The sequence below is a fragment of the Felis catus genome, chromosome A1 (assembly GCF_018350175.1).
Source record: "Felis catus isolate Fca126 chromosome A1, F.catus_Fca126_mat1.0, whole genome shotgun sequence".
Lineage (NCBI taxonomy): Eukaryota > Metazoa > Chordata > Mammalia > Carnivora > Felidae > Felis > Felis catus.
The window spans coordinates 139978347-140000736 of record NC_058368.1 but is presented as its reverse complement, the minus strand read 5'-3'; the positions used below and the strand labels follow the sequence as shown (position 1 = coordinate 140000736).

The following is a 22390-nucleotide window of genomic DNA, read 5'->3' as shown; positions in this document are numbered from 1 at the left end:
CATAAAGGACACTCCTGAGGAAACAGAAGCAGAATCTGATGTCTGGAAACTTTCTTTATAAGGAGAGAGAAGGGAGCACCTGGGTGGCTCAGACGGGTAAGTGTCCAGCTCTTGATTTTGGCTCAGGTCATGCATGATCTTGGGGTTGGTGGGACCAAGCTCTGCATCTCTCTCTCTCTCTCTCTCTCTCTCTCTCTCTCTCTCTCTCCCTCCCTCCCTCCCTCTCTGCCCCTCCCCTGCTTGAGTGCTTGCTGTCTCTCCCTCTCTCAAAAATAAATAAATAAACTTAAAAAAAAAAAAGGAAAGAGATGAATTAAAGGAAACTCCAAGCTGTCCTGCCTACACCCATTCCGTTAGCCCCTAGGACTCATGGCAGCTGAGAGCTCTCAGCAGAGTCCATCTCCTGCACTTGCCCCCAGCTAAGTGGGCTGATTCACCCCAGGTCAAGCCTCCTTCCTGGGAGCAGCCCAAATCCAAAGACTTGTCTGTGCAAACAGGATAAAGTTCAAAGCCCTTCACTGCAATTGGGAACAACTCTGAAAGTCCATCCTGGCTTTAGAACTGCCTGTAGAATTGACTGGGGCTTCTGCTCTAACTGTACTACAGTCCAAAAGCTTAACTTCTCCCTCAGCCCAGCCCACCTTCCCTCCTTCTCACAGTGGTGCTGATCTCAAGGGCATTCCCCATGGGCTTTGTGCATGCAAATCTCCTTCTCAGAGTCTGTTTCTCAGTGTGAAGGGTCTGAGATTTTTATCCTACTTGCAAGATAACAAGTTAACTTGCCACAGGTTCAGAGATTCTGGCAGAAGACACAAGACCCCTGGGTCAAGGACTGGAATGTTATTACTCATGGTACAGTAGCTAGCATGAGCTTCATGTTCAAATTGATTTTCCTTGCTCCACAAATCCCACCAGGTGATGCAGAAAACACAGTGGGTTTATGCCACAGATTAGGAACTCTAAACTCAGGAAATCTCTCTTTTTTTATTATTAAGTTTTTTTATTTTAATTCCAGTATTGTTAACATACACTTAGTTTCAAGTGTACAATATAGTGATTCAACAATTCTATACATTACACAGTACTCATCATGACAAGTGTGCTCTTTAATCCCCATCACCTATTTCACTTATATCACCTCCCACAGGAAACCCTAACCTTTTGTCTTATTTTTTTATTTTTATTTTAGAGAGAGAGAGCACGCTCATGCAAATAGGGGAGTGGGGCAGAAAGAGAGGGAAGGAGACAATCCTCAGCAGGCTCCAGAGTCAGCACAGAGCCGAACGCAAGGCTCAATCCCATGACCCTGGGATCATGACCCAAGCTGAAATCAAGAATCAGACACTCAACTGACTGAGCTACCCAGATGCCCCACGAAACCCCAATCTTTTAAATGGGACAACTACCAAACCTGCCTATCCTTTACCTCAGAGGGAGATACTATATTTATTAAACTGATCAGGAAACAAATCTACCTTATGTCCTACAAGCAGATACTATATTTGTAAGCTTGTTTGCCACATACACATCCTTGAATAGATAGCTTAGAGCAAAAACTGATAGAAGATGTGAAGAAATTAATCTACAGTCAATTAATCTACGACAAAGGAGGCAAGAACATACAATGGGGAAAAGTCAGTCTCTTCAACAAATGGTGCCAGGAAAATTGGACAGATACTTGCAAAATAATGAAACTATACCGCTTTCTTGTACCATACATAAAAATAGGCTCAAATGGATTAAAGGACCTAAATATGAGACCTGAAACCATAAAGTTCGTAGAAGAGATTATGGGCAGTAATTTCTTTGACATTGGCCTTAGCAACATTTTTCTAGATATACCTCCTCAGGCAAGAAAAACAAAAGCAAAACTAAACTATTGGGACTCTACTAAAATATAGACCTTTTGTACAGCAAAAGAAATCATCAATTAAACAAAAAGGCAACGTACTGAATGGAAGAAGATATTTGCAAATGAAATACCTGATAAGAGGTTAATATCCAAAATATATAAAGAACTCTTACAACTCAACTCCCCCCAAAACAAATAATCCCATTAAAAATGGGAAGAGGTGGGGCGCCTGGGTGGCGCAGTCGGTTAAGCGCCCGACTTCAGCCAGGTCACGATCTCGCGGTCCGGGAGTTCGAGCCCCGCGTCAGGCTCTGGGCTGATGGCTCGGAGCCTGGAGCCTGTTTCCGATTCTGTGTCTCCCTCTCTCTCTGCCCCTCCCCCGTTCATGCTCTGTCTCTCTCTGTCCCAAAAAAATAAATTAAAAAAAAAAAATGGGAAGAGGACATGAATAGACATTTTTCCAGACATCCAGATGCCCAACAGACATATGAAAAGATGCTCAATATCACTGATCATCAGGGTAATACACATCAAAACCACAGTGAGGTATCACCTCACAACTGTCAGAATGGCTAAAATCAACAACACAAGAAACAACAGGATTGGCAAAGATGTGGAGAAAGGGAACCCTCCTGCACTGTTGATGAGAACGTAAATTGGTATAGCCATTCTGAAAAACAGTATAAAGGTTCCTCAAAAAATTAAAAATATAAATACCATATGATCCAGCAATTTCACCACTGGATATTTACCCAAAGAAAACAAAAGCACCAATTCAAAAAGATATTTGCACCCTTATGTTTATTGTAGCATTATTTACAATAGCCAAAATATGGAAGCAACCTAAGTGTTCATCCATAGATGAGCGGATAAAGAAAATGTGATAACATATATATAATGTGATATATATATCACATATATAATGGATATATGTAATATTACTCAGCCATAGACAGGGATGAAATTTTGCCATTTACAACAACACTAATGGACCTTATGAAGCTTATGGTAAGATAATCGACACATCGATTAAACTTTTTTTTGAAGGATTCACTACGCAAATAAATAGTACGATTGTAGAAATGCTGACCCCCTTCTAAAGAAGATCTTTAGCAACAATTTTCATCTTCAAACAATGAACTACTCATTTTACGTATTTCCTTTTTCTTTAAGATTTACTAAATTCCCTACAATATAATTCCAGTGCGGTGTCACCAAAAGAAAATCACATTTCTTTAACTATTGCGTTACTCAGACTGCTTGTTAGCGCAGGCTGACTTTCTCTGCTCTTCCATTCCTTGCCAAATAATAACCTTAAAGCTGTACACAGAAATGGAATTGCCAGGAGTAGAGGGGAAAGGTCAGGTCATAGAGAAAGGTGAAGGAAGGGGAGGCTCAGAAAATGACAAGGATATGTGAAATAGAGAAGGACTCAGAAAGTGATTAATGTAGGGGGAGAAGTTTGGGGCTGCAGGAAAAAACCTCTTTTTTACAAGGAAAGGGACAGTATTATCAGACAGACCACACAACAGGGCAAGGAGCTGGTGCAACAGGGGACAAAGGAAGACCTCAGGAGGGGTCATCTGTGTCTGTGGACTATAAGGATTCCAGGATTCAGATTTGAGGAACACTGATTTATGAACCTGATGAAAATGTCTCTTAATAATGAATTATCTTTGTGAAAAAGAGTTTGGGGCTTTTATCTGGCTAAAAAAAAAGTTTCAGATTTTCATAAGAAATAAAAATACTAAGTTTAAAGAATCTTACAGAACTCAAGGACCCAATATCCAGTTTGAGACACATTCCAGAGGGCCAGGGAGAGGGTCCACAGAAGCGTAGCCTAAGGGAGGCTGAGATCTTGTGGGTGGAGGGCACAGTACATGCTGACGTTGAAATGAAAATAGATCGCTGCTGTGATAAAGCATGACTTGTTGCTTTAAAAAGAGTAGGAGAGCAGGAAAGGTGGTGACAGAGGCCATGGCAGGGAATGGTAGCAAACAAAGCAAGAAAGGAGTATTGCTTTCTTTGCTGATTTGGCAAATTCTCCAGAAAGTTGCCACTAATTCCTAAAATCATAGGCCAGAAAGGACTCTACAAGGTCATTTAACCTGATGCTTTGCTCCAGATAATATGGCAGCCAAACCTTCAGAGAGAAAGAGAGAGAGAGTGGAAGGGAGAGGGAGAGGGAGGATGAAAGGAAGAAATGAAGAAAGTCACAAATAAGTTTTAACTTTTCTTGGTCCAACAGTGAAAAACTTAACTGTCACAGATTGTCTGTTCTCTCCAAATGGGAAATTCAGCTTTCCTTACCACTGAGCAAAGATTATTGTCAATGCAGCTTGTCTAAAAGCCTCTGTTGAGAATGCCTGGCATTAAAAAAGAGAAATTCTGCAGCCTAAGGCAGGGAGTCAGAATTCCTATGCCATGCTATCTAGTTACAACCAGAAGCAAGATTGGGAGTTACAGCACTGTTTGTCCACCAAACTCTCCCGCAGCCACATTTACCCATGCTTTGGTCACTGAGGACATTCACTATGTGCAGATGCCCAAAGGACACTATGCCACGGACATGACTTATGGCCCTAGGGTAAACTGTGGCTGTGCGTCCTCCTGCAGTGTGGCAGGCCCTAGCTTTAGCCCTGACTCCGTGACTTGCTAGCCTTGTGACTCCAGAGGAAGTGGGAAGAAGGAAAAGAGAATAAAATGTAGGAAATAATAGTAACTGCCTCCTAGGACTATTATAAAAGTAAAATGACCTAGTATATATAAAAACAAACAAACAAGCAAACAAACACACAACTTAGAATACCTGGCAATTTCTCCAAAATACATCAAATTCCATTAGCAGCAGCAATGTCACTAGTATCTATATCAGATATTAGAATTTCTATATTATTAGAAGGTTTAGAGGGTACAGTTGAATTCGAGAGGAAGGAATGGTGGAGGGACAGTATTAAGTTTTATTTGTGTAGTGAGGAGACATATAGCATGTGCTTATTTAAAATGGTTTAGCAGAGGGGCGCCTGGGTGGCTCAGTCGGTTGAGCGTCTGACTTCGGCTCAGGTCACGATCTCGCGGTCCGTGGGTTCGAGCCCCGCGTCAGGCTCTGGGCTGATGGCTCAGAGCCTGGAGCCTGCTTCCGATTCTGTGTCTCCCTCTCTCTCTGCCCCTCCCCCGTTCATGCTCTGTCTCTCTCTGTCCCAAAAATAAATAAACGTTAAACAAAAAAATTTAATAAAAAAAATAAATAAAATGGTTTAGCAGAAAGGCAAGATTCTCTTGACAACACCACTTACCATCGTTATGTTGCTTTGTCCCTGTAATTACTATGGTGACTACTTGTGAGGTGATAGAGTATCGTAAGTCATAGCCGCTAGCATTTAAGGTACATTCAGCTTTGTGTGCGCACATGCGGGCATGTGACTGTGTGTACACATGTTTATGTTGCTATAATGGCTAACAGGTATTAGCATTCATTCAAATATTAGATGAATTTAGACTTTAGAATTGGTGACTAAGTCCCTCTGATGTTCAGAAATAACACATGCTCACTCTGGGGAGCAGCTGGCATGTTGGGGGAGTGACAGTCTGCTGGCAACAGTCTGAAATTAACCCACCTCCTCTACCCACTTCCTTAAACCTAGAGCTTCAAAGAAAGCAACGGGCACAAAAGCAGCCAACTTTTTCCTCCTTGCTTATGTAAGGAAGGCACTCATTCGCTACCCAGAATGTTTAGCTTCCGTGCTTCCCTCAGTTGGTCTCTCCAAATCTATAATCAAGATAAAACAGGAAAAAAGAGAGGAAGGAGAAGAGGGTAAGAATGAGGGGAAAACATCAATTTGTGGAACAAACGTACTGAGGACCTGCTTACTGTGTGCATAGCATTCAGCGTGAAAAACCTACTCTGAAGCAAGGATATTGGGCAGTGAAAAAGCTAGATAGGTCAGATTCTGTTAGAGAAAGCTAAGAGTTAAGTAATCGAGTACTGTGGAGGCCCTACAGAAACTAAATCCAGAAAGGCATAAACAGGCTGAAATCCGGGGGGCAGAATTAAGTATTCAGGATTCACATTCACATGTTCACAATTGCTTGATTATGACAAAAATTCTACTGTAGAGCACCTGGGAGAGGAAAACCTGTTTCAGCAATGGTTCTTGATCATTTGGATATTCTCATATAATAATAATAATAATAATAATAATAACCTCACACCATAGGCAAAAATCAGTTCCAGGTGGATTGTCTACTTAAAAGTGAAAAGAATAGGAGAAGATGGCAGCATAGGAGGATGCTGGGCTCACCTTGTCCTGCTGATCACTTAGATTCTACCCACACCTGCCTAAATAACCCAGAAAACCGCCAGAAGCCTAGCAGAACGGACTCTCCGGAGCGAAGTATAGACAAGAGGCCCACGGAAGAGGGTAGGAAGGGTGGAGAGGCGGTGCACGCTATACAGACTGGCGGGAGGGAGCCAGGGCGGTGGAGGGGCAGCCCACCCAGCAAGGCAGAATCCCCGAGTCTGACTTGCAAAAGCAGAGGGGCCAGACTACGTGAGTTCTGACAGCCAGTGAGACTTAACATCTGGAATGTTAAAACTCAACAGCTCTGCTCAGAGAGCAGGAGGGCAAGAGGACACCGGGAGTGAGAAGTGTTGAGCTCCAGAAGACAGAGCTCAGATCGGCAGGGAACAAAGGCACTGGCAATGCCATCTCCCCCTCCCATCCCCCAGCCGAAATCCCAAAGGGAACCAGTTCCTGTCACCTAACCTGCTTGCAACGGGCAAACGCCCAACTCTGTGCTTCTGTGGATCCATCCCTCCAACGGGACTGCCTCCCTCCTGGTGCTGCAGGGCCCCTCCCGCAGGGGACCACCTATGGCAAAGCAAGCTAAGCCTGCCCCTCCCCCCCCCCCCCCCCCGCGTGCACCTTGCAGATCCACCCCAGCTAATAGTGAGTCCTGCCCCTGGGAGAGGGGAAGATAAGGTACACACCAGTCTGACTGTGGCCCCAGTGGCGGGCTGGGGGCAGACATCAGGTCTGACGACTGCCCCGCCCACCAATGCAAGTTACTCCAGACAGGACAGGGGATATGCCCCAAAGTTCCTCACCACTCCAGGGACTATCCAATGAAAAAACGGAAGAATTCTCCTCAAAAGAATTTCCAGGAAGTAGTGACAGCTAATGAATTGACCAAAACCGATTTAAGCAATATAACAGAACAAGAATTTAGAATAATAGTCATAAAATTAATTGCTGGGCTTGAAAAAAGCACAGAGGACAGCAGAGAATCTATTGCTACAGAGATCAAGGGACTAAGGAACAGTCATGAGGAGCTAAAAAATGCTATAAATGAGGTGCAAAATAAAATGGAGGCGGCCAAAGCACGGACTGAAGAGGCAGAGGAGAGAATAGGTGAATTAGAAGATAAAATTATGGAAAAAGAGGAAGCTGAGAAAAAAAGAGATAAAAAAATCCAGGAGTAGGAGGGGAGAATTAGAGAACTCAGTGATGCAATCAAACAGAACAATATCTGTATCATAGGAATTCCAGAAGAAGAAGAGAGAGAGAAAGGGGCTGAAGGTGTACATGAACAAATCATAGCAGAAAACTTCCCTGATCTGGAGAAGGAAACAGGCATTGAAATCCATAGGCACAGAGAACTCCCTTCAGATGTAACTTGAATGGATCTTCTGCATGACATACCATAGTGAAACTGGCAAAATACAAGGATAAAGAGAAAATTCTGAAAGCAGCTAGGGATAAATAGGCTCTAACTTACAAAGGTAGATCCATAAGAGTAGTGGTGGACCTATCTACTGAAACTTGGCAGGCCAGAAAGGAATGGCAGGAAATCTTCAATGTGATAAACAGAAAAAATATGCAGCCAAGAATCCTTTATCCAGCAAGTCTGTCATTCAGAATAGAAGGAGAGATAAAGGTTTTCCCAAACAAACAAAAACTGAAAGGATTTCATCACCATTAAACCAGCCCTACAAGAGATCCTAAGGGGGATTCTCTGAGTGAAATGTTGCAAGAACCACAAAGTACCAGAGACATCACTACAAGCATGAAACCTACAGACATCACAATGACTCTAAACCCATATCTTTCAATAATAACACTGAATGTAAATGGACTAAATGCTCCAACCAAAAGACATAGGGTATCAGAATGGATAAAAAAACAAGACCCATCTATTTGCTGTCTATAAGAGACTCATTTTAGACCTGAGGACACCTTCAGATTGAAAGTGAGGGGATGAAGAACTATCTATCATGCTCCTGGAAGTCAAAAGAAAGCTGGTGTAGCCATACTTATATCAGACAAACTAGACTTTAAATTAAAGGCTGTAACAAGAGATGAAGAAGGGCATTATATAATACTGAGATGGTCTATCCATCAGGAAGAGCTAACAGTTATAAATGTGTATGCGGCGAATACGGGAGCCCCCAAATATATAAAACAATTACTCACAAACATAAGCAACCTTATTGACAAGAATGTGGTAATTGCAGGGGACTTTAATACCCCACTTACAACAACTGATAGAGCATCTAGACACAGGATTAATAAAGAAACAAGGGCCCTGAATGATACATTAGATCAGATGGACATGACAGATATATTTAGAACTCTGCATCCCAAAGCAACAGAATATACTTTCTTCTCGAGTGCACATGGAACATTCTCCAAGACAGATCACATACTGGGTCACAAAAGAGCCCTTCATAAGTATAAAGGAATTGAGATCATACCATGCATACTTTCAGACACAATGCTATAAAGCTTGAAATCAACCACAGGAAAAAGTCTGGAAAACCTCGAAAAGCATGGAGGTTAAAGAACGCCCTTCTAAAGAATGAATGGGTCAACCAGGCAATTAGAGAAGAAATTAAAAAATACATGGAAACAAATGAAGATGAAAATACAACAATCCAAATGCTTTGGGATGCAGCGAAGGCAGTCCTGAGAGGAAAATACATGGCAATCCAGGCCTATCTCAAGAAACAAGAAAAATACCAAATACAAAATCTAACAGCACACCTAAAGGAAATAGAAACAGAGCAGCAAAGACACCCCAAACCCAGCAGAAGAATAGATATAATAAAGATCAGAGCAGAAATAAACAATATAGAATCTAAAAAAAGCCGTAGAGCAGATCAATGAAACCAAGAGTTGGTTTTTTGAAAAAATAAACAAAATTGATAAACCTCTAGCCAGGCTTCTCAAAAAGAAAAGGGAGATGACCCAAATAGATAAAATCATGAATGAAAATGGAATTACTACAACCAATCCCTCAGAGATACAAGCAATTATGAGGGAATACTATGAAAAATTATATGCCAACAAACTGGAAAACCTGGAAGAAATGGACAAATTCCTAAACGCCCACATGCTTCCAAAACTCAGGAGGAAACAGAAATCTTGAACAGACCCATAACCAGTGAAGAAATTGAATCAGTTATCAAAAATCTCCCAACAAATAAGAGTCCAGGACCAGATGGCTTCCCTGGGGAATTCTACCAGACATTTAAAGCAGAGATGATACCTATCCTTCTCAAGCTATTCCAAAAAATAGAAAGGGAAGGAAAACTTCCAGACTCATTCTATGAAGCCAGCATTACTTTGATTCCTAAACCAGACAGAGACTCAGTAAAAAAAGAGAACTACAGGCCAATATCCCTGATGAATATGGATGCAAAAATTCTCAATAAGATACTAGCAAATTGAATTCAACAGCATATAAAAAGAATTATTCACCATGATCAAGTGGGATTCATTCCTGAGCTGCAGGGCTGGTTCAATATTCACAAATCAATTACTGTGATACATCACATTAATAAAAGAAAAGATAAGAACTACATGATCCTGTCAATTGATGCAGAAAAAGCATTTGACAAAATTCAGCATCCTTTCTTAATAAAAACGCTCGAGAAAGTCGGGGTAGAAGGAAAATACTTAAACATCATAAAAGCCACTATGAAAAGCCCACAGCTAATATCCTCAATAGGAAAAAAACTGAGAGCTCTCCCCCTAAGATCAGGAACATGAAGGATGTCCACTCCCACTGCTGTTGTTTAACATAATGTTGGAAGTGCTAGCATCAGCAATCAGAAAACAAAAGGAAATCAAAGGCATCAAAATTGGCAAAGATGAAGTTAAGCTTTCACTTTTTGCAGATGACATGATATTATACATGGAAAATCTGATAGACTCCACCAAAAGTCTGCTAGAACTGATACATGAATTCAGCAAAGTTGCAGGATACAAAATCAATGTACAGCAATCAGTTGCATTCTTATACACTAATAATGAAGCAACAGAAAGACAAATAAAGAAACTGATCCCATTCACAATTGCACCAAGAAGCATAAAATACCTAGGGATAAATCTAACCAAAGATGTACAAGATCTGTATGCTGAAAACTACAGAAAGCTTATGAAGGAAATTGAAGAAGATATAAAGAAATGGAAAAACATTCCATGCTCATGGATTGGAAGAATAAATATTGTCAAAATGTCAATACTACCCAAAGCTATCTACACATTCAATGCAATCCCAATCAAAATTGCACCAGCAATCTTCTCGAAGCTAGAACAAACAATCCTAAAATTCATATGGAACCACAAAAGGCCCCGAATCACCAAAGTAATTTTGAAGAAGACGACCAAAGCAGGAGGCATCACAATCCCAGACTTTAGCCTCTACTACAAAGCTGTCATCATCAAGACAGCATGGTATTGGCACAGAAACAGACACATAGACCAATGGAATAGAATAGAAACCCCAGAACTAGACCCACAAACGTATGGCCAACTCATCTTTGACAAAGCAGGAAAGAACATCCAATGGAAAAAAGACAGCCTCTTTAACAAATGGTGCTGGGAGAACTGGACAGCAACATGCAGAAGGTTGAAACTAGACCACTTTCTCACACCATACACAAAAATAAACTCAAAATGGATAAAGGACCTGAATGTGAGACAGGAAACCATCAAAACCCTAGAGGAGAAAGCAGGAAAAGACCTCTCTGACCTCAGTCATAGCAATTTCTTACTTGACACATCCCCAAAGGCAAGGGAATTAAAAGCAAAAATGAACTACTGGGACCTCATGAAGATAAAAAGCTTCTGCACAGCAAAGGAAACAACCAACGAAACTAAAAGGCAGCCAACGGAATGGGAAAAGATATTCGCAAATGACATATCGGACAAAGGGCTAGTATCCAAAATCTATAAAGAGCTCACCAAACTCCACACCCGAAAAACAAATAACCCGGTGAAGAAATGGGCAGAAAACATGAATAGACACTTCTCTAAAGAAGACATCCAGATGGCCAACAGGCACATGAAAAGATGCTCAACGTCACTCTTCATCAGGGAAATACAAATCAAAACCACGCTCAGATATCACCTCATGCCAGTCAGAGTGGCCAAAATGAATAAATCAGGAGACTATAGATGCTGGAGAGGATGTGGAGAAATGGGAACCCTCTTGCACTGCTGGTGGGAATACAAACTGGGGCAGCCACTCTGGAAAACAGTGTGGAGGTTCCTCAAAAATCTAAAAATAGACCTACCCTATGACCCAGCAATAGCACTGCTAGGAATTTACCCAAGGGATACAGGAGTGCTGATGCATAGAGGCACTTGTACCCCAATGTTTATAGCAGCACTCTCAACAATAGCCAAATTACGGAAAGAGCCTAAATGTCCATCAACTGAATGGACATTTAGTTGAATACTGAATACTACGTGGCAATGAGAAAGAATGAAATATGGCCTTTTGTAGCAACGTGGATGGAACTGGAGAGTGTTATGGTAAGTGAAATAAGTCACACAGAGAAAGACAGATACCATATGTTTTCACTCATATGTGGATGCTGAGAAACTTAACAGAAGACCATGGGGGAGGGGAAGGAAAAAAAAAAAGAGAGAGGGAGAGAGCCAAACCATAAGAGAGTCTTGAACACTGAGAATAAACTGAGGGTTGATGGGGAATGGGAGGGAGGGGAGGGTGAGTGATGGGCATTGAGGAGGGCACCTGTTGGGATGAGCATTGCATGTTGTATGCAAACCAATTTGATAATAAATTTCATATTAAAAAAAAATAAAATAAAATATATTTTAAAAAATCCTACAAATCAATGAGGAGACAGATAATCCAATTAAAAATGGACACAAAAAGTGAACAGCCACATTACAAGAGGATTTCCAAGTAAACAACAAACAAACGGTAAATTATGCACCATCATCAGTCATAAAGGAAATGCAACTTAACACCACAATGAGATACTATACCACATATCCACGAGTATGGCTACATTTATAAAAACTGACACGTACTGCTGGTGGGAGAATAAATTGGGATCAACATCTAGGAAAACCATATGGCAACATCTCCTGGAGCTGAACATCGGCATGCTCTACGACGCAGCAGTTCATTTCCTAGGTATATACTCAACACAACCGCATGCATGTGTTCATTAGAAGACGTGCACAAGGATGTTTAAAGTAGACACAAGCTGAAAACAACTCCGATGTCCATCAACAGCAGAATGAATAAAGAATACACGGTGGTCTACTTATGCAAGAGAATACCACACAGTAACAAGAATGAACACATTTAACACACACACAGAAGAATCTCATAAGCAAATTGTTGTGTGAAAGAAGTCAGCCAGAACAAAGCACATACTGTATGACTCCATTCATATAAAGTTCAAAAACAGACACAACTAATCTATGCGGTTAGAAGTTACAATAGTGGTTACCCTCGGAGAGCAAAAGAAGGCATGAGGGAGATTTCCGGGTACTATAATGTTCTGTTCTTTTTTTTTTTATGTTTATTTATTTTTGAGACAGAGAGAGACAGAGCGTGAATGGGGGAGGGTCAGAGAGAGAGAGGGAGACACAGAATCTGAAGCAGGCTCCAGGCTCTGAGCTGTCAGCACAGAGCCCGACGCGGGGCTCGAACTCACAGACCATGAGATCATGACCTGAGCCAAAGTCGGACGCTCAACCGACTGAGCCACCCAGGCGCTCCTATAATGTTCTGTTCTTAATAGATGTTTTTCACTTTGTAAAAATCATCAATAAGTACATGTATGGCCTATATACTTTTCCTTCACTTTGTTATATCTCACAATAAAGTTTAATTAAATTTATACAAACGATAAAATAAATCAGGATTTGCAGGGGCAGGATTTGGAGCTAGGATGGCTCAAAACTAATCCCAGAGAGTCCTGAGAAGGCAGTCTACAAAGTCATGAAGATGGTTGTGATCGTGGTGGTGCGTATAGAGGCTGTGGGCATCCATCATCTAAACGATGTAAGAGTCTTCCAGGCTAAGAGGCCAGGCAAATAAAGCAGCATAAAAAATCCAATAAATTCCAATATCAACAATAATTTCATCTTATGCTGTGTGTATGCATGTCATATGATTGTTGTAGCTGATTTTCCTGTCTTCTAAACAAACAGGTATAAATGACTAATAAGGCTGAGTAGGTTAACTTTCCCAAGAAGGTTGCAACTTTATTTCCTGTTTCACTTTCATCAATGAATTTTACATCTAGTTGTAGAACTCAAGCATCTGAGAAGCAGGTGTGGGAAGCATTTTGAGGACAGTATAGTGCTCAGGACACTGGAAATTATATCATGTAGCCATCACCTATGTGAAAAAGAGTTTGGAGGATTCCGAAGAATCATTACGGGGTCTTAGAGCAGAACAGGATCTTTAAGACGACCAAAGTTGTCTTTAAACACGTAAATGGCTTTTGTATGGAATGACCAGAGGATCTGGCATGGCAGGTGAGGATGTACTGAGAGAGATTTCAGCTCACAGGAAGAAAGAACAAGGGGCTCTGCCAGGACCTATTGAGTTCCCTGGATGATTTCAAGCATGGTCTAGACAAACATCGGTGGGGATGCTGTGGTGGGCATTCAAGCACTGCATGTGTGATTGGCCATTATCATCTTAGAACAGTTGCTTCCAAGTGGGGGCAATTTTTCCCCTCAGGAGTTTCAGCAATGTCTGAAGATATTTTTGGTGGTTATAACTTGGGGTGGCAGGGGCTCCTGGCATCTAGTGGGTAGGGGCCAGGATGCTGCTACACAAATTGCAAGGCACAAGACAGCCCCCATGCAGAACAAAGAATTATTTGACTTAAAATGTAAAGGGTGCTGAGGCTGAGACAGGAGGGAAAGGTACGATTTACTTGATAATATCTAAAATTTGTTTTGCCACACAAAGCTACACTTCGGATCAATAAACACTAAATTTTTTGTATGTGTCACAGCTCTCAGGGAAGCCAGTTATGCGAAATTATCCCATGTTGAGCCACAAATGCATGATAGATACTCAAGGGGGCCTTTGGTTACTGTTAACTTGCTTTTGTTGCCTTCAATTTCAAGTATTATTTAACATCTTAGGTGTCACAAAGGTTTTCCTTATTACTAATACCCATTGTGCTGTGAAGATCCAATGCTGTCTGCACACTAGAATGAAATATGTTGCTGAGTTCTATACAATAAGTTCTAACTTCATCATTTAAGTAAGTGTGTAACATAGTCAACAGGCACATATCAACCCAGGTTTACATTGTGAAATAAAAATAACCAAGCCATCAACCTTGTCTATGAACAATACCTCAATAGTCAGAAAAAGCAGGTCTCCTTGTAATCGGCAGAAGAAGCCATTATTCTATGACATAAGGATGTTGCTTCCATAGGATATGATCTGGATATGTAAAAACAAAGTGTATTCTTTCTTATTAGAGTTAAAATAGTCTCTAATTATGCACAGTTTGATATCAATGACATAAACGCAATTAGGGTGCAATCAAGTAAAATGGCATTGTTGGCAGGTTCCACTTATCATTCCTAAATTACCATACCGGCAAAAGTCAAGCATTTATTAGTGCTGCTGCCAAGCCAATCAAATAGTCTATTCACACGGTCCCCTTTGGTGTTTCTCAAAGGTGTTTCTCACACCTGGGGAGCATGATTAATTCACGGTGCTATTTTTCAGTTTGCCCTCCCCCAAGAACTGCCCCCTCAGGACTGGGGTTTATCTTTCTAGAGTTTAATAGGACCCAAATTCACTTTTGTCGAGCCCCAGTCTTTATTAACTTCTTTACTAATCCAAATTTTCAATTTCTTGCATATTCTTCACTTATCAGGCTGACTGGGAAATGATACCATTGTGGAAATGCCATTGAGTAAAATGTTCAGACAATGGTCTGTCCCAGTAAATTCTATTTCCCAGTTAACAGAGTAAACCAGCAATATACCTAAAAGAATTCAGTTTCTTGAAAGTCTTTCTAAAATATATTACTTACTTAGATTTAATAAGTATACTAATATAGTACTTACAATGGGCCAGTCACCATGCTTTATATATATTAACTCATTTAATCTTCATTGCAACTAGGAAAAAGCCAGTATTTTTCTCCTCACTTTACTGAGAAAATGATTAACTTATAATTGATTATTGAATAATACTTGAATAATTGATTTACGAAGGGGAATAAATGCTAAGTTCAAGAGGAGAACCCAGGACTCTGGCCCCACTCATTTAGCCCCTATGGTATGTGTATGGCCAGGGTAGAGTTTATATTTATGTGCAATAGCTCCTTCATGATCTGATATCTTATATCAGGTCGAGAGTACCATGATGAACATGAATTCTCAATGAGGAACATGTAAATAAAGTAAATGTGAGAAATCGGGTAAAGAGTGGGTGCTGGGGAAGGAGAGAAAGTGGTTAAGAACCTGAGCTCAGTTAATATGGGGGCTTTAAAACTGCTGCAATTTTCCCTCTGATAATAATACCAATGCATATTGAGAGAAATAGAAAAGTATACAAAGGAAACAAAAAATATATCAGTTATTCCATTAGTACATTTTAAAGAATGTTTTACCAGTCTTTTTCTGTATCTTACAGGTGTATTAAAAAAATTAAAGGCAGTTTATAACAGAGTTGTTATGTGGATTCTCAAATAGAGACAGACCTCTAAACCTCATATCTCCAGGCTGCAGCTTCCTCATCTGCAAAATGGGCACAAGATTAGAACTTACACCCACTAAAGCACAAGGACATCTTTGATGTATAATGCTAAGTATGATCATCTCCACAAAAGTTAGATATTGCTATATTATCAGCTATAATAGCATTTTTATTTGCCTTCCTACTCAAGTCTAGACTGTTTCCCCACTTTTCTTAACTATTCTTCAAAAACAGTTTGTAATGGTGCATTTGAGACTAACTTTGTTTCATTTTGCAGTCTTCTAATTGTTTTCTTTAGGATAAAATTCCACAAGTGAAATAGCTGTTTCCAAGGATAGAAACAGGAGCACTTTGAGACTTTTATTGACTACTTCCAGATTATGGAAAGTAGGAAAGATTATGGAAATCCTGCAAATTTTTCTACATCTATCCATATTTGCAAATTGATATCCTGAAAGAGCATGCCATTTACGCTGTCATCTGGGGTATGAGAATATGTGGATCTGCGGGATTAAAGTATTAGGATTATTTCTAATATTTGCCATCTTAATTAGTTAAAAATGGTGACATCTTGATTAGACTGATTTTATTCTAATGAGACTGGATTCTTTATATGTATGTTGCCCATTTGTATTCCTTTTGTGAATTCCCCCATTCATGTCCTTTGTCTGCATCTCCAGGGCTTTGGTGTCTTAATGTTTCAGAAGGATGCTTTCAGTTTTCACTTACTGATCATGTGTTCAACAAATATTTATTATTGGCACCTTCTCTAGCCCAGTTTTAAAACTTTTGTTACACAGCCTATGAATATTTTGTTTTAATTTGCTTTTCATATTTTGTATGTAATAATTATGATATACAGATATTTTTAATTCTTAGGTAACTAAATCTATCAATGCTCTCCTCTGGTTTCTGACTTTGGCTTTAAAAGGCTTTACTTAGGGCTGTATTATATACTCATTTATATCTTTATAATCTTTTATGGTAAGTTATGAAGTAGGAACCTAATGCAATCATTTTTCTTTCTAAATAGCCAGTAATTTAGTACATTTTCTCTATAAGCTTTTTTTAATGCCTGAATATGTATAGATTTTTTAAATATCCTTGAAAGTCAAAATACTTTCCAGCATATGTCTAGGTGTTTATCTTGTTTAATTTTACCAGAATTTATTGACCCCTTTTAATCTGAAGATACTTAGTATTTGATTTGTTCAACTCCAGAAAATTTCCTAACCTCTTTATTTCCTGATTACTTCTTTTTCTACATCCACTCTGTTCTCTTTTTCTAGAATTTCTATCATAGGTATATTAGATCTCCTTAACTCAGTCCTTCATTACTTATCTTTTAAATTTTTTTCACATTTTTTTTAATTTCCTTATTCCTTGCCTCTGAAACTTGGATGAATTCCAGGAGTTATCACTTACTTCATTGACTGAATGTTCTGCAACAGCAAATCTGATCTTCATTTAGGTTTTTCTTCTACACTCTCTTTTCTGAACTCCCATTGTTCTTCATGACCTCCTTGCTTATTTCTTTTTTTTTACAGCTTATTTGTGTATTTATTTATTTTCAGTAATCTCTACACCCAATGTGAGGCTCAAACTTACCATCCAAAGATCAAGAATCACATGCTCCACCTAGCGAGACAGCCAGGCATCCCCCACCCCAATCTTGCTTATTTCTTTAACACTCACCATGTTAAAATCACAGATTAAAAACTTGAAAACATCCCCTCTATTTTGAACAGTAACTACAGTTCATAAGAAGACATCAGCTCTGGTTCTTTTGCACAGCCCCCTCTTTTTAAACAGCAATATCTTTTCAAACAACTAATGGATTTTGCCTGTTTGCTTATCCTTAATGTGGCATCTGTTCTTGTTCAACTCTGGGAATTGAGATGGATTTTGTCAAAGATTATTTGGATGTCTATCCAAATCTTTCAGATCCAGATAAAAAGTGAAGTGAGAGTTTTGGATTTAATGTAATTTTCCATTCAGAGCATAAACACTGAACAGCCTGGGTCACTAAGGCCAGAGGTGGTCACGGCAGGAAGACTGTGTTTGTTGGGCAGCCAGAAATTAGCTGCAACGATGCCTCGATTTCTTTGTTTGGCATGGTCATCTTCTTGAGGAGCCGGATGAGGCTCTGTGCCTGGGACAGATGTCTGTGTTTAGCACAGGCCAGGAACAAAACCAGACGTGGCCCCACTGAGTGTGACATGCCACACTCAGGGACATGCCCTTATCTCACTGCCCTGTGCCAGCCCATCACACCACAAACCCTCCTAAATGAGGAATTGGGAGGAGGAGCTACCAAGAACCCTCCCCCCTTGACTTCCCAGTCTGCAAGTGGAGAGCCCTGATTCAAATTAGTCTATCCTTCACTTGAGAGTCACTGACAAACTGTCTGGTAAATTGCAGCCACCCTTTCATACTTTCCACTATGAGTTTCTAATATTTCTTTTTGAATATTTTTTACTCAGTTAAGTGGAAATCTAGGGAAGTGGCAAACTTCTTGTATGGACTCCATTAGCTTCTTATCCAGGAATCCCTTGATTCCATTCCAGCCTGCGCTTAGGGAAGTGTTAATGGAATGGGGAGAAAGCCACATCAATTTTCTCTAAGAACATAGGGGAAAGTACCTTCTTTACTTACGGAAACTAATCACAGAATTTTTCTACTCTTAGTATGGAGATCTTCACAAGCTGTTTTTTCTTTCTTTCTCTTTTCTTAATTGAAAGAAATAATGCAGAGAAAATCAGATTAAGGGTGTAGTGGGAATTTCATGGACCTTTCTAATTTACTTGCCAGAGATTGAAAAGTAGTCCATTCTTTCAGCCTCAGCAAGTAGAACATATTTCGTCTGGCAGAGAGAAAAGGTTACCACCAGGTACTGAAAACACACAAATCCTCTGATTTTTGACCCAATGATAGAATTCAGGCTGAATTTTTTTACAAATTATGAAAGTGGTCCAAGTATAAAATTATCAAAGAAATGAGAAGGATTAAGGCGCCACATACACAAATGTATTTGGCATGTTTTTAAATTAAAACTTGTAAGAAAACAATTACTTGCTTTCTTGGTTGCGCCTTTTCAGGTTTAATTGTTTTAATAAAAAATTGTGTGGGGTAAATAAAAAAGGAAAACTCACGATTGTGTTCTGAATCTCTCAAGCAAAGCCTGTACTTTGGAATTCATACCAGGGAACCAGAGGAAATTCTCAGTAGAGTGCCAGCAGTAGATGTGGCCATAGAGTCATAGTGGGAAGGAGGCATGGTGGGTGGATCCTCTGGAACAGAAGGATGGTGTCATGGCTCTCACTCAGACTTCCCTTGGACTTTGCTATCACCCAGTCAGGGGATTCTGCATCCTCCCCTCCAACTCCCTTATCAACTCTCAGCTCATGACATAATAGCTCTGGATTGGTAGGGACAGTGAAGAGAAGGTTTTCAAATGAGTCTTCATAAGCAAACTGTTTTAGTTAGTTCACTATCTACTCTTCTGGGAATAAGTATTTCTTGAAGCAAGCAGCTAAGCTTTTTAGGGCTGGTCCCAGTATTGTTTAACACAGGGACTCCTTTCATTCAGTCCTGCCCCCCTCCAACCCACCACACAGCCAGTAGCCAAAGTACTCCTTTCAGAGAACAAATCTATTCATATTACTCTCCCGTTTTGTTTTTGTTTTTTGTTTTACTACTCTCATAAACGGAGAAGTGGGAAATCCAGACTCTAAAACGTCTCATATTCAAGTGTCTTATGAATTGGCTCCAACCTCATCACTCCTAGGGGGACTTTCGTGGGCCCTACTGATACATGCTAACTACTCTGCTCCTTCACAGTGTTACTTCTTTCCTCTGTCACAGACCCAGCATGTCCCCAGCTGGGTCATGCTGGGATTTAACCCAGTTATCAGCCTGGTAGCCAGCAGAGGAAGTGGGTATCTTGAGGGAAGCACTTGCAGCCATACTGGAGGGGACTCCAACAGTGTCCCCCTGCATGAGGAAGCACCAACTCCCAATAGGGAGATGTGCTGCCCTGCAGCTCTGAGATTTCAGGGGAGATCAGAGTGCCAAATAACTCAGGAATATCCACCCAGATGTCCTTAGTCCTGATCCTTTTTTCAGAGCTCCAGGTTTTCCTAGACAGGGGAAGTTGATTTAACAGATCTGCTGTGGCTGGTGATCTCCATGTTTTTAAGGATCTGGATTATAATCATCAAGCCTTCCAACTATCTGCCCTTCAGCTGAGCTGCTTTCATTGAAAGAGCTTAGAGCCTGCTACATAGGAGGTACCAATTATAAATAAATGCATAAGTGAATGGCACGGAACAAGCAGTGATTTGGAAAATGATGGAGGTCATTAAAACACTTAGTTTTTGGATCTAGAGGGTATTACACACTAAGTGAAATAAATCAGACAGAGAAGCACAAACACTATGTGATTGCACTTACATGTAGAATCTAAGAAACAAAACAAATGAATAAACACACTGAAAGCAGAAACAGGGGTGGCTGACTGGCTCAGTTGGAGGAGCATGCAACTGTAGATCTTGAGGTTATGAGTTCGAGCCGCACGTTGGGTGTAGAGATTACTATAAATAAATAAATAAATAAATAAATAAATAAATAAATAAACTAACTAAAAACAAAACAGAAACAGACCCATAAATACAGAGAACAAATATGGTTGCCAAAGGGGAGGGGGGTGAGGGACTGAGCAAAATGGGTAAAGGAGAGTGGGAGATACAAGCTTGCAGTTACAGAATGAGTACTGTATGGAGATAAAATGTACAGCATAGAGAATATAGTCAATGGTATTGTAATAAAGTTGTATGGTGACAGATGGTAGCTACATCTGTGGTGAGCACAGCATAACGTAAAGAGTTGTCAAAACACTATGTTGTGCACCTAAAACTGATAAAACATTGTCAACTGTACTTCAATTAAATAAAAAAAAATTTAGTTTTTGTAGCATTTCTAAATAAGGCAGAGAATGTAGATGAGAAAATCAGGATCAATGTTTCCAGAAAAGACTCTTTTGCCTTTTATTTTCTCTTGTTATCTGATAAATCATAACCATAGGTTATTAAACAGAATATATTTCTTATATTGTTTCTTTTATCTTTTACTAAATAAGAAACTGTGAATAGAATGTACAGATTATTATGTTAAAATTATTTTACAGAAAATAATGGGGAAATTCAAGGTTACATTGGTTGGGACTAATTATAAATTGCTTTCTTTATATAATGAGCAGAAAGTTGAATATGCCCAAATTTAAATTTGTCATTTATTGGGGCACCTGGGTGGCACAGTCGGTTAAGCGTCCGACTTCAGCCAGGTCACGATCTCGGGGTCCGTGAGTTCGAGCCCCGCGTCAGGCTCTGGGCTGATGGCTTGGAGCCTGGAGCCTGTTTCCGATTCTGTGTCTCCCTCTCTCTCTGCCCCTCCCCCGTTCATGCTCTGTCTCTCTCTGTCCCAAAAATGAATGGAAAACGTTGAAAAAAAAAATTTAAAATTTGTCATTTATTAGATATCGAAACCTTGATATATTTTAAAGATACTTTAGTAAGAAAATTGGAATAGCAGAATAAATCAACAGGGAAACATAGTTTGGGGTTATGGAAAACAATAGGAAGGAGTGACATTTAATATGCTTATCATGATACTTGAGTACAACATCTTGTTTGGTAAATGAGCTACCATTTCACCCTCAGAGTGAAGCCTTTAGAAATGTGTCAGGCATCACTGTCACAAAGTAAATCAGAACCAAACACTTGAACAAATCTCAAAATCTGAAACTAAGACATTGCATAAAAACCCTTCCAAACCAGAACAGCTAAAAGTAAAAAGGACAAGTGAAAAACACCCCAAGTGAAGAAAAATGACCCTGAAAAACCTCTTAAATGTTCTACCTAATCAGATTATTTGCAAATAATAAGATCTTTACCTCTTCATTTCTGATACTAAAAGCAAAGGTAATAAATATACCTCCATACCTTTCTAATTTTGCTACAATTTCCTATTTTCTATGCCCTTGAGATGACATCTGCTGTGCCTCTATGGTGGAAATGCTACATAATGTTGTGGTAGTGCACATCTCTACCCAGCTCTGAGTTTAGTAACACTAGTAGCTTGAAATCGGCCACAGTGGGAGAATCTGCACTACAGAAATTGGCAAACACTATAAATCAGGCTTTTTCTTTGCTCAGAGATCTGGTTGTTAAACATTTACCAGAACACCCTGGCAACACCCTTCCTGGCCCTAAAAATTTGAGAAAGGTCCCAGTCCTCCCTGACCAGGGACTGAAATACTAAATATTTTAGAATCCACACCAGCTGACAGGTGGTCTGAGTTCCTACTAGCAGAGTTTGATGTGCCCTCTTCCATGATTCCTAGAGCCAAGCACTGCCCAGTGCCATTACTGTAAGAGTAAAAATTGTGACCTAGCAATTCCACTTCTGGGTATTTATCTGAAGGAAATGAAAATTACTATCTTGAGAAGGCATCTGCACCCACATGTTCACTGC

At 40.0% G+C, this 22390-nt stretch overlaps 1 protein-coding gene, 2 long non-coding RNA genes and 1 other non-coding gene across 19 annotated transcripts in view; 2 read left to right on the top strand and 2 right to left on the bottom strand.

Moving 5' to 3' along the window:
* Positions 1 to 22390, bottom strand: part of LOC111561429 — a 263855-nt gene that overhangs the window by 148679 nt on the left and 92786 nt on the right. For 11 of the 16 annotated variants that reach the window (XR_006601022.1, XR_006601023.1, XR_006601026.1 and 8 more), the window contains one exon: positions 14501 to 14590. The exons of the other annotated variants lie outside the window; for them this stretch is intronic. The gene's annotated coding sequence lies outside the window, so the exon portion shown is untranslated. The remainder of the gene's footprint in view (positions 1 to 14500; positions 14591 to 22390) is intronic. 16 annotated transcript variants of the gene reach the window in all.
* The window catches only part of LOC123386719, a 35416-nt gene that overhangs the window by 11350 nt on the left and 1676 nt on the right, over positions 1 to 22390 (top strand). The window lies entirely within an intron of this gene.
* On the top strand, positions 4874 to 4958 carry TRNAR-UCG. Its single transcript has one exon. It is a non-coding gene; the product is annotated as a tRNA-Arg (tRNA).
* On the bottom strand, positions 16251 to 20456 carry LOC123386720. The gene is made up of 2 exons (XR_006601070.1): positions 20312 to 20456; positions 16251 to 19149 (listed from the first exon to the last, which is right to left on the bottom strand). It is a non-coding gene; the product is annotated as an uncharacterized LOC123386720 (long non-coding RNA).